The 12,776-nt window shown below is 39.7% G+C and overlaps 1 protein-coding gene across 1 annotated transcript in view; it reads right to left on the reverse strand.

Moving 5' to 3' along the window:
* The window catches only part of LOC118329094 (melanopsin-A-like), a 35,096-nt gene that overhangs the window by 16,845 nt on the left and 5,475 nt on the right, over positions 1–12,776 (reverse strand). The gene's annotated exons all lie outside the window — the stretch shown is intronic.

Consider the following 12,776-nt stretch of genomic DNA (forward strand, 5'->3'; position numbering starts at 1 on the left):
ATGTCTTTCTTAAGGGGAGAATGGTAAAATGACTGTACTGTAGCAGTATATAAGTCGTTTCAGTCTTCGCCCACTCAATGCGCTGTCGACTACAGCCGACTACTCACCCCATTCAACACACATTCCATACAGCTGTATGGCAATGTAAGGTGATTAGAACAGAAACTAATCATTCATACCATTCATACACTGCTCAAGGACCACTCAACATGCAGCAGAGGAGCCGGGATCAAACTGCCAACCTTCTGGATAGCGGACGACCCTCTCTATCTCAGGCCAAAGCCGGCACCCATAGAGGAGAACTGGACTATGGAGCAAGGAAGAAGGTGGTCTGGCTCTGATGAATCTTGTGGGTATGGCGGGTCGTGTCTGATCATTACCTTGGGGAACATATGGCACCAGGATGCACTATGGGAAGAAGCAAGCTGGTGGATGGCAGTGTCATTGCTTTGGTTAATGTTCTGCTGGGAAACCTTGGGTCCTTGCCGTTCATGGGATGTCAATTTGACCGTACCACCTACCTAAGCAATTGTTTGCAGTCTATGTCGACACTCTTTCATGGAACTGTTTTGAAATGATTTTCCCGATGGCGTGGCCTCTTTCAGCAGGATAATGTGCTGTGCCACAAAGCAAATGGTTCAGGAATGGTTTGAGGAAGAACAACAAAGGTTTGAGGTGTTGACTTGGCCCTTAGAATTCCAGATCTCAGTCAATCGAGCATTGTGGGATGTGACTGACAAACAAGTCTGATCCATGGGGGCCCACCTCACAAAATTACAGGACTTAAGGATCTTGCTGCTAATGTACCACAGCACACCTTCAGAGGTCTGGTGGTTGTTTTGGCGGCAAAAGGGGAACCTATACAATATTAGGCAGGTGGTCATAATGTTATGGCTGATTGGTGTATTTCATAATACACACATAATATAAGAGAAATAATTGTCTTTTAGGCTGTTTTACCAGGAATATGAATCAGAAGGATACTAAAAAAACAAAACAAACTTCACTATGACTGCACAGATATCCTGACAATTGTCTTCAGACAGAGCAGAAATGTCAGCCGATCAAACGCTGATCAGTTTAACATTCAGTCAGCAGCTTCGGGGCCTGGAAGCTTAATTTCATGAAGTTTCATTGTTCCTGTTCAGAACCTGAAGGTATCTTAAATCAGACCCACACATACTGCTGCTGCGTTTTTCATTACCACCAGTTTACCACCGTGAAACTAGAGGCCTCGAGAACTGAAAGTCAAATGGACCTCACAAAGATAGCACCGCGCTCGTACCGGCAATCTGCCAAGTCCCAGTTACACACCTGCAATAATCCAGACACAAATACACATAAACAAACACCCAAATGATGTGTGTATAACAGGATCAGACAAAGTCAAACTGTGAAGAAAATCTGTGGATAAAATTCAAATCATAGGCTTGATGTGGCTGAAATCATGTGTGTGCGTGTGTGTTTAACCTCCAAAGTGAGGAGATATTTGTAAACTGAGGACATTTTGTCCAATCTTCACATTCTTCAAAGACCTGTTTGACTTCAGGTTTGGGTTCTGGGCTCAGGTCAGACAAGTTGAGGTTAGTCTCAGGGTTACAGGATGAACAAGCTTTTGGCTCAGTTACCTCTTTTCAACAAGTCTACTTTCTTGAATCTGGCTAATATGATGCTATAGGATATCCCTCTAGCATCAATTCTGGACATGCAGAGCATATAGAAGCGGTCGCAGTTTGGTTAGGTTTAGCCACAAAAACGGCTTGGTTAGGATCAGGAAAAGATCTTAAGTTATGTTACGTATCGTACATTACGTAAGTCAGTTAAAGTCTACCCCACTTACCTCCACATGTGGACTTTCTCACTCTCGCTTTTCTGATGACAAACATGGCGTTGCTTACATACCAACGGTAAAAGGAGACTAGTACACCTGAAGTTGTCTGACCCGGGCTACCTGCTCTTTAGCACAAATAAAGTAAGAGGTCCCACTCACTATTTCTTAAGTCCACAAAAGTCACGCGGCCACACAGTCATTTCCTCCTTATTCTTCTATAATGCTGTTGTTCCATTACTGTTTGTTATTAATGTTCTATTTGACAGTTATTCATATTTTTTAGTCTAATACTGTACAGATATTCCATCAATTTTCTTTTGTTAAACTGAATTTTATGCATTTGGTAATGAAAAAAGTATTGTCCAAAAATTTGTGCAGACATTCATGGTGTCCAGAGAATGAATCCTATTAAGTATTGCTCTAGCACCATCAGCGGTTTTCACATTCTCCTGTGAAATATCTCATCTACTAAGTGGCACAAAATGTGGTTCAGGGATTCATACTCTCCTCAGCATGAATTAATAACTGGTGATCCTCTGACTTTTCATTGTATTTTAATATGTCCATCAATTTGGTTTGTGACCAAATATCTGCATAACTAATGACATCCCATCAGCCTCAGCTGGATTTTGTGTTTACTCATAGACCATAATTAGAAATGGATGCAGTATCCGTGACATCACCCAAAGGTTCCTGTTGAGCCGTTGTGAAGCTCATTGTGGTAGGCTCTGGCCGTCGCCATCTTGGCAGTCCTGAGTCTTCCTGAATGAAGCCTGGTTACTGAAAACAGCCGCTTGGCACCCACCTATCACTCAAAGTGGCTGTGACTGTAATTCTGCATAAATTTAAGACTTAATATTATTTCAATAGGTGAGTTATATAAAAATTCACCCCATGTACGTCATGAATGGGTAAATTAGCTATACAGACCCAAAACGTTTTCTGTAGGTTGAGGTCTCCTTATACTACTGTAATGCAGTTTTGTTGTAAAAACGGATAAAAAGACATGTTGTTCCGATATTTCACCGTGGACAGACGTCAGAACCACCTGGAAAAGCTGATCTGGTTGTTGTCACATGACAACAGCGTTCTCAAAAATAAAAATCTATTTAATCTACAAACAGCACCAGACTCTAAAGAGGAGTATTCATTCAAAAAGTAAATATAAACCCTTCCTAAAAGGATATGTGTCCTTTTGCTAAACTGACTGTAAAAAATGTCAGCATATTAAAAGTCAGATATAAAACTACAGGCTTGGGAAGATGATGCTTTAGATTCTGTTTAAACATTATTTTTGAAGCTTAACTTACTATCAGGAACTACTGAGAAAAGTGTGTTCATGCTTTTAGATGGTGTACATGTGTGTCCCCTTTTCATCAGTCAGCCTGGAAAGCTTCCCACGCCACAGCTGACTGCACTGCTGCATCACATGACAACCATCAACATTACGTGTGTGTGTGTGTGTGTGTGTGTGTGTGGTCATGGTCTCTTACACAACAGGCGTTATAGAATGATTTAGGTCAGTGTTTGATCCTCACACAGATCAATAACCTCACCAATACTGGGTGGAAAGAAACAACTGACACCTCAAGCCTCCTACTGATGGTTTAATAAAAACCAGAGGAGAAGACATTTAATCTTCGGCAACCTGCCTGAGGAGATCTTTATGATCGAGTCAAGGTCATCTTTTTGATCAAGCCCCAAAACAGATGTTTATTTCACTTTTAGTAGGCAGAAATCCGTTTTAAATAAGTTTTACTCTACTACGGAAACTGAAATGCAAAACAAATGAGTCCAGTTTAAATATGTGACGGGTTTAGATGTTCACCAAAATCACAAAACACATACATATTTTCTCTTTTGCCTCTGGTGGTATAGACAGATATCTGTTTTCAATAATACAGTGGAGATGAATGGAGTTTAGCTCTGAAGCTTTGTTAAGCCCCCAGATGTCTCATATAGAAGCACAAGGTTCCCTCTAGCATCTGTATGAGAAGCCTTTCTAACACGTGGTTAACGTTGTGAAATGGCCGCAGTTTGGTTAGGTTTAGGCAACAAAAATACTTGGTTAAATTTAGGACATCATGATTTGGGTTAAAATAACAAGTTACACCTTGCGAGTCATGTTGCCCTTTCTGCCCTTAAAGATTTGTTATGGTCACATTTTAGACAGTTCAATGACAAAAATATGGTAAATAGTAAATGGACCTGTACTTGTATAGCACCTTTCTAGAGCTCCTTTCCCGAACCACTCAAAGCACTTTTAACACTAAACTGCCACAATTCAACCCTTTCACCCAGGACGCAAACGCCCCACTCGAACAGAAACTAAACATTCATCTGATGCACAGCCATCGAAGCAATTGGAGGTTCAGATCTTGCTTCAACGATACTCTCGACATTGCGTCGACTGCAGTGGGAGGAGCCGGGGATTGAACCAACAACCTTCCAATTGGTGGACGACCCACTCTACCTTTGAGCCACAGCCGCCCCCAGTATGTAGTACGTATTTGGAAAAATGTCTGTAGATTTGTAAATAAAACAATGTTTTGATTTCTAATGCCACTATTAGATATTTCTATTTAGTGCTTTACAAATACAATACTGTTTTTCAGTTCAAATATTGATATATGTCATTGTTTGAGATCCACCACTTAAAATCTCCATGCCACTCTCTGGACACCCCATGAATATTTCTCTAGATCTGCCCCTGATTACTGTAGCAACAAGTCACATGATGCAAGTCACGAATGTAAAAATATCAAACATAAAACTTTAAATGAATTTTTTGGTTCCCAGATCTCCTGGGTGAAAGTGTTCTGTTTGTTTGACCCATCTATCCAACCCAGCAACCTGTGGACTTTCTCGCTCTTTAAGCCTTTTTTCCATCAAACACTTTCAGTACAGTACTCTTGAAACCTGTACCTAACCCCTACGTATACATACCTAAACCCTAAATCTGTATTGCATTTCCACCGCAAACAGTACTCTTCAATGTAGGCAGACCTATTACTGGGTCTTCTGGGTTAACCCCTTTCACTTTTCCAGCAACTGGGAAACAGCCATCCCGGTTCTGTTAGTTAGGTACATCAACACTGAGGATGTACTTTGGCACAGTGGTGCTTTGAGTTAAATTCCAACGTCAGCATGCTAACAAGCTAACAATGACGATGCAAAACTGACCATGTTTAGAAGGTATGATGTTTGCCATGTTCACCATCTAAATGCATGTTAAAACTGCTAATTAGCATTAAACACAAAATGCTGAGGCTGATATCAGTAGTTTTTCAGGTATTTTGTTTGAATGTGTGTAACAAACTTCATGGCAATCTGAAGATATTTCACTCAAAACCTTAAATTAACCTAATGGGGAACATGAATATCTTAACAGGTCTGGCTAAGAATGACATTAACAATGTCCTTTTACTGTGGAACATCCACACAAGTCACCACTGACAGTTTTCATATAGCCCCATCTGAAATATAGAGTGCCTCCCCTTGATGAAATGATTATAGGTTTAATAAGTATATTATTAGGATTATTACACTTCAGAAAAAAATATTTAAATGAGTGAGGCAGTTATTTAAACCGTCATCTAGTAGCTACAGTGAAAATGGAATGAGATGCATCAGGAGCTGTGATTCAGCACAGTAGCTGATTGATCGATCCCATCATGGTGCAGCAATTATACAGAGCAACACGTTATACAGGGGAAAAAAATAGAATAAAAACTAGAGTCACAGTCAGGGACTGATGTGGGTGGGAGTGTTCAAATAATAATACTCCAGAAGCAAACAGGATTTGAGCAGCTGTGATAAATACAGCAGATTAGGTTTTATGTGAAATGTAAATGAATAGTCTCCTGTGAATCACTCATGCGTGGGTATGCATGCCAAATATGGACACAAAAACCAAAAATAAAAATCCATATAGAGGCAATTACAGAATGTTAACACACGGAATGCATACTGCTGACCATAATAAATATGGTCAAAACTGGGTTTTATATAAGAAAAGTCTTTTGTTGTTTAAGGTTTTGTTCAAGGTTTCATTGACCTGCCTGCAAACTCTGGCTGAATAAACACAGTCTGTCTTTTTATACATGATTCATTTTTGGTACCAGTGAGCTGAAATGAAAGTATGAATTTCCCGTGAGATCATAGTATATCTTCTCACTTCTGTTTGCAGAAACCTGACAGATCTCATACGAAGACAGAGTTTATTTAGACATGGCTCCAGCTTTAGACTGACTGATGTTGAGCTCTGAATTCTGAACCCACTGAGCCACATAAATACTTTTAATTTACCACGTCTACATGTCAAACAAGATTACAGGTTAGTAGTCATGCTAGTAGTGTAACACTCATTACACAGCAGGAAACAGTTGAGAGATAACCTTTCTATTCTTAGATCCTCACCACTAGTCGGGTTCCAGACCTCCGACTTACCGCAAACATTTCCCACTTTCTCAGTGATCCAATGGTTAGATTAAACTATAATAAGTAACATATTTGCATTACATTGTCTATAAACTCTAGCTATGTTCTATATGTAGTTGAGTTTAGTACTTCCATTATCCCAAATGTTTCCAACAATGTTCAAAAGAGAAATCGGTCATTTTATTCAGGTAAAGCTGTGTTTCACCAGTCGCCTGTCAATGACGTCATATCCCCTTTGTGCCAGAGCCTTAAAAATCTGTATGGATGAGATGTTGTCAAGTTGTCAACTTTACAGACTATAACGTATACTGCAGCTTCTGTGTCAACTGGAAATAATGTTGACCGGACAAATATGTCAGTCACTAGAGCTAAATAAAACAAATAACCACCCCAATCATAAACAGAAATCAACTGGCATGAACAAAATGTCAGACTGAATGAAACAAGTGAAAAAAGTGGGGCAAAAAGTAGTTTGACCTGGATAAGGGGACAGTTGAAAGGGCGGACGTTACATAATCAAAAGGGTTTGAGGGCAACACCATCAGCATCTGACAGCCATCAATACATCCACATCCAGTTCCTGTCATTTGACACGATGCTCCTCGATATAGATCAAAACACCAGCATAAAAGCAGCAATGTTTGGTGAGTTCAGCTAAGGTGAACTTTGACACACAGAGCCGACCTCTGAGTGGAAGAATAGCCAGAGAGTCCAAAATGGAGGAGGCTATTGTAGCAGTCAGTAGTGTGTCGGCGTCCAGTTTTACTAAAGTATAAACTGCTTCCATGTTTTTCCAATGGAATGCCCTTACTAACATATGCACACTCTCCATGTTCATGCTTGCATCTGGATGGCAGGAGGTTTCTCTCCAGCAATAGTGAAGGAATGTTTAAAATCAAATAAACACATACGATCCTGCAAATTCTGCCATTAACAGCATATAATTAGTGGACAGAGCAAAGTGAAGCCAACACCAACGTGTCCTAAACATCCCCTTCTATGTAATGGCCAGCAGGGGGCAGCAACATTGGCAGCCATAACACACAGATAACATGCAGTCTTATGGAGAAATAGGCTACTTCAGACTTGACTGATTAGCTCAGTTTCCTAAAAGTGTGTGGTCTTAATCTCTAGTTTCAGTCTTCTCCCATAACAGCATGATGTTCACTTTAAATGACGTCCATTTAGAGTTAATAATAACCATAAAGCAGGTATGGCTTAGGCGCGGGCTACCCTTGTGATTTGAGGTCAGTCTCAGTAGTCCATTCCACGCTCAACGCACCAAACTCAGATCAAACGTCAAACTAGCAGTGCTGACAGATAGAATCAACATTCTGTTACTGCGTTGACTGCTCTATTCAGAAACATATTTTAGTGTGCTGTTTATTTGGAATACGAGAATGTGTGTGACCAGGCGAGCTGTCATTGTTTCCTGTCACGGACGAGTAAAACCTGGCACATTCAGGAAAACAAAAAACAGACTTTATGTCCCTCATTGACACATTCTCTCAGTCAGGCAGGAAGTTTGCCATCTCAGGCCCTATACCCTCTTCACCCCAACATGGCTGTATGAGATTTACTCAACTCCACCAGCTGAAAACCTGCTGCAACTCTAAAATCTGATGGAATCCACCCAAACTGAGATGGCTCAAAGCTTCTGGCATCCAACATGTCACTAGCACTGGAGGCACTACCACAGCAGTCTCTCGGTTCCCTTTCTAATAGGAAATTAGTTATTACATCACATCTTATCTTATATAACTTCTAGTCTTCTGTCTTATAATCATGCCGACTCCCAAATCTGGGAGTGGACTACTTCCAAAAAAAGATTCTTATCAGAATTTGGTCCTCTCAGTCTGATCCGGATATTTTTGTAAGTAATGAATCATGGCTAACAAATACAAGTCTATATAGTGCTGTATCTTTGAATGGCTACATTATTTTCATGTGAGGCCTCCCAAATCCTCTCCCCTGTGCTACAGTGAACCTGTCGAGGTAACTTTTTAAATTACTGGTCATTGGATTGGCTTACAAGAGCCTCTGAAGCCCCCTTTAAACCTAAACAACTAAACTGAAAAAAATTCAATAAAATACTCCCACTGATCATCCTAACAGTCAGAGCGCATAAGTATTTCCAGTGGAGTTTTCCCGCAGGACATGAGTGATCGCTGCCTGTTGCTTGTATCAGGGATGAAAGAACAACCGGTCTGATTTTATTACCAAAAGAATTTTAAAAAACTTTAGTGAACAAGGATTGCTTCATTGTCTACTAATGGGTGATCTAAACTGTGTTGCCTACATCCCTGAGCCGGATTTGGCACTTAATTACTTCTCTACAACTTAAATAAGCATGTCTCTGTGAACAGACTTAGAGTGGAAAAACAGATCGAACCCCTGGTTCGATTTATCCAACACGCTGTAAAATAGAGATTAGGCATGGAAACAAGCCAGAGGAACAGACTCAGCCACTGATTGCCAGCATTTTAGACATCTGAGAAATAAATGCTCTGCCTAAATAAAGAAAGCTAAATCTAATTATTTTATTACCTCTGCCACTAGTCCCTTGAGGCATAACATTTTTATTATCATTTAACCGAAATCACAATCTTCCCCTAACCTGTGTTTTAGTTGCCTAAACCAAACCACCTCCCTGCGACTCCATGTTGTCTCTAAACATAATCCAGGCAGGTTTTACGTTATCACCACAACGTAATGATGAGAACTATTTAATTATATAGAAACTTACTTTCTAGAAAAAAGGTTTGGTCAGCCACAACTGAATTTAGGCTCAGCTGCTCTTTGAGCATACTAGCATATACTAGCATGAAAAGTTATTGGTTTTTAGATCACTTAAGCATTTTCTGATATTGATCTTGTGGAAACATCTGGGCGAGACACCACAGTTGGACCAGTCAAAAGACGGCATCTGGAATCAGAAATATGTTGAACATTGCTATCAGCTGATTTGAACACTGCTGTGCATTAAGGAGGATCAAACCTGCGAAAACACAGGTTTACATTTGGCTGGATTATGGGCAGGCCTTTTGAACCTGACCCATCTGTGAACTTCATTCCTCAGAGAAGAGTCAACAGATCAGGACTTTATCATAATTACACAAGCCTTTATGACGCCAGGATCCTTTGGTGTTTGAAAGATACAAGTTTAGGCCAGAGGGGGATTATTTACAGATTACCAGTGTGAAAAGAGGTTTAAAATGTAGTTTTGAGTGTTCCCACGTCCTCTACGGACCAGTGGCTCTGAACCCCAAATAAACCACAGGCTCTGGCCTCAATAAAGGTAAGACTAGCCATTTTCTGCCTCATTATTTTACATTTAAAAGTATTAACATGTTTATATAAATCTTCACATTTTAGTACATGTCAGATTATCATCTCCAGAATACAGCTGTGAACCAACTCTGCTATGTTGAAAATCAGACAGCTCAGATTTCAGAATCAAGCTTTTTCATATGCGAAACAACAAAATCCATATCAGCCTGCTCACCATGTCTGTGTTTGCTTATTGTTTGTCGTCTCAGTTTGATTTTCCGATGACAGAACTCGGGAATGAAAGGCTTTTTGGCAGCCAACTAACAAATTTTGGTGTTCTTGAAAGTATCAGCATGGACGGTTACAAAAACTGTTTGTATGACTGCACTGCCACATGAAACACACATAAAAAAAGAAATAAAGGAATTAAGCAGAATAAATGTATTTGCAGAAAGTTTCAAACCTCCAGCTCTGTGTTACAAAACCTCATTATTAATGCTGATTTTAGTTAGAAAATTGTCAAGACGTTTTCAGATGCTTTACTTAAGTAAAAGTACCAATACAACAATGTGAAAATACTCCATTGCAAGTCCTGCATACACACTTCTACTTAAGTAAAAGTACAGGACTATTCTAACCTTCGTGTAGTAAAAGTACCAGGAGTAAAAGTACTGGTTGTGCGGTAAAATATCTCCTGTGATATCTAATTTCTGTGGCATTATTAGATGTACAGATTTAAGTGTTTATTAATGTACCAGAAATTATAACTTTTCCAATGAAGACATATTTTATACTAGGCTTACACAATATGAGGAAAATGGTGGGTGGTGGTGGTGACAAAGGCTACCTACGACACCTGCTTCCATATCAGCCAATAGCAAAAGTCCATTGCAAACGCTGGATTTCAACCAGAGGGAAGTAGCAGGAAGTACACATATTTATAGCACAATATGTAGAATTCAAATAATATAATAACATGTCAAAATCTGAACCTCAATTGATCAACAACACTATAAATAAACATATATGTGGGTTTCATGGTTTGGGGATTTAGTTAAACAAATTGAGAGCCACAGGTGTCATCCTGACTTTTATAGTATAACATCTCAGTATGAAAAGTAACTCCAGCTGCCAGACAAAAAGTAGTGGAGTAAAAGTAGAAGTATAAAATAGAAAGAACTGCACTAGAGGAAATATACTTTCTTCCACTTTAAATAATAGGCTAAATAAAGTGTGAGGTAGCTGATCTAAAACCAGTCTGGTCTTCTAAATCTGCCCCAGACAAAATCAGTCTAGCTGCAGTAAGTCAGTAATCCTGTTTGAGAAAAGAGAGTTCTGGTCCAAAAAGAGTTAAACCACAGATTCTTTGACTCTATACATCCAGACCTCAGCTTCACCTCCAGGGAATTATCTGAAACATATATGACACAGAGTTTACCTCTGTTTCATCTCATTATGGCTTAAAATCCCTCTAGTGTGTCTGTGTGTGAGTGAGTGTGTGTGTGTGGGGGTGATATGATATATATTAGCTGCACATATTTTCTGCTATCATTCAATCTTTTTATCCCTGGTTTCTGTTTTCATTCATTTTCATTCCCTTTACCTTATATAGGTTTGGTTTCTGTTCAAAGGTGATTTCCAACACCATGCTCTTTTTCAGCCCCCAGACTAAATGACAAAATATGTTGTGTGTCCCATATGAGTGTTTTCTGATTCGATGTCCCCATCAGCAGGACCGTTGCTTGTGCTGTTTGACTGATTGTCACAGAATGGATTCATGTGAGGAAACGACCGTGAAATGTTAGTCAGAGACGTGAACTGTAGTGTCCCATGTCTAGGTTACACCCACCTTCACCTCTACTGTGAGAGCTTCTATGGTGTTATAATAATTTCACAGTACTCCCTTCTTTGCTTTTGATGTCACATTTCACACAACCACTAGAGGTCACTTTTGCCACTTTCAGCCAGTGTGGCTCTAATGCGATGGTCCCAATGGAGTTCTGCAGGAATAAGTCCTAAAAGACGGAACTGAGTTTGCATTTTAGCCTGTCGAGGTCAATGGGTTTTTTAAATGGGTTTTTATGGTTAGATGCCAGAAAAAAGGTCTGTGGTTAACACAAGCTTAAGAGATTTTCACGTTTTGTTCTACGACATAAATACTTCAGTAAATACCCCACCTGTGAATTTTGAAGCTTTTATGTGTCTTAAATACACACAGACTACAGTTGTTGTCATTGACACTAAATGTCAGCACACCAAACACTTCAAGTTCACTGGTGGTAGCTTTTTACTTCAGACAATTCCATTTACATTATAATTGTGATAAGTGGTGTTCATTTGTGAAGAATATCTTGATGACCAAAACGTGTAAGTATCATAAACCTTTGTTCGCCACAGAGCTTATTTTCTGCAATAATCTAAAAGCCAATGGAAAAATCCCATTGGCTAAATACTAAATTACGTAATGTACATAACTTAAATTCTGCAACTAGGTACGTATTTTAGAACTAATTATGATGGTCTGAAACTTTTTATGCATCCATAATGTTATTCAATACACAGACACACACACACACACACTCAGAGCTGTCCTCTCCATGCAGACCGACATCTTAATCATCTCTTCAGTTATCAGTTTTGATAACAGGAAGTTATTTTGTGTTGCCGGGCCGGGACTCTGTCAGCGTCTGTCCACAGTTCAGGTTCAGGTTCAGTTCAACATACCTCTTCTTGGATCAGACAGATACTGCTTCTGAAAACTGACTGAAAGACTAAAGATAAAATTCCCTCGCATACATGACATTACTCGCCAAGATTACTTGTGACATGTAGTGACATAAAGATTTTTCCATTGTAGTCCCTGAACTCCCACATATGGAAGCTGAATATTTCTAAAGTTAACTTGAATAATCAGTATATAGTTCACTGTCTCTGTGCTTGCATCGGCCAAACTCAATACTTATTCAGGTCCAGCCGGCTACTTTTTTACGAGCGAGGGGCCAGCTCCCTCTCTCACACACAGATACACACCATTGACATATATATATGGACAGAGCTTTCAGATCGGAGAAGTGCATCTGACGTGGAAGTGTCCTAAAAGTGCATTCCATGTAATGGCCATCAGGGGGCAGCGCCATTGACTGCATTGATCTCCGTCTCTAGTTTCAGTCTTCTTCCATACAGCATGATGTTCATTTAGTAACTGATGGTCCCATTTAGAGTAAAACAGACCATA

Source organism: Morone saxatilis, unplaced genomic scaffold (assembly GCF_004916995.1).
Source record: "Morone saxatilis isolate NCDOM2014 unplaced genomic scaffold, NCSU_SB_2.0 Contig19, whole genome shotgun sequence".
NCBI lineage: Eukaryota > Metazoa > Chordata > Actinopteri > Moronidae > Morone > Morone saxatilis.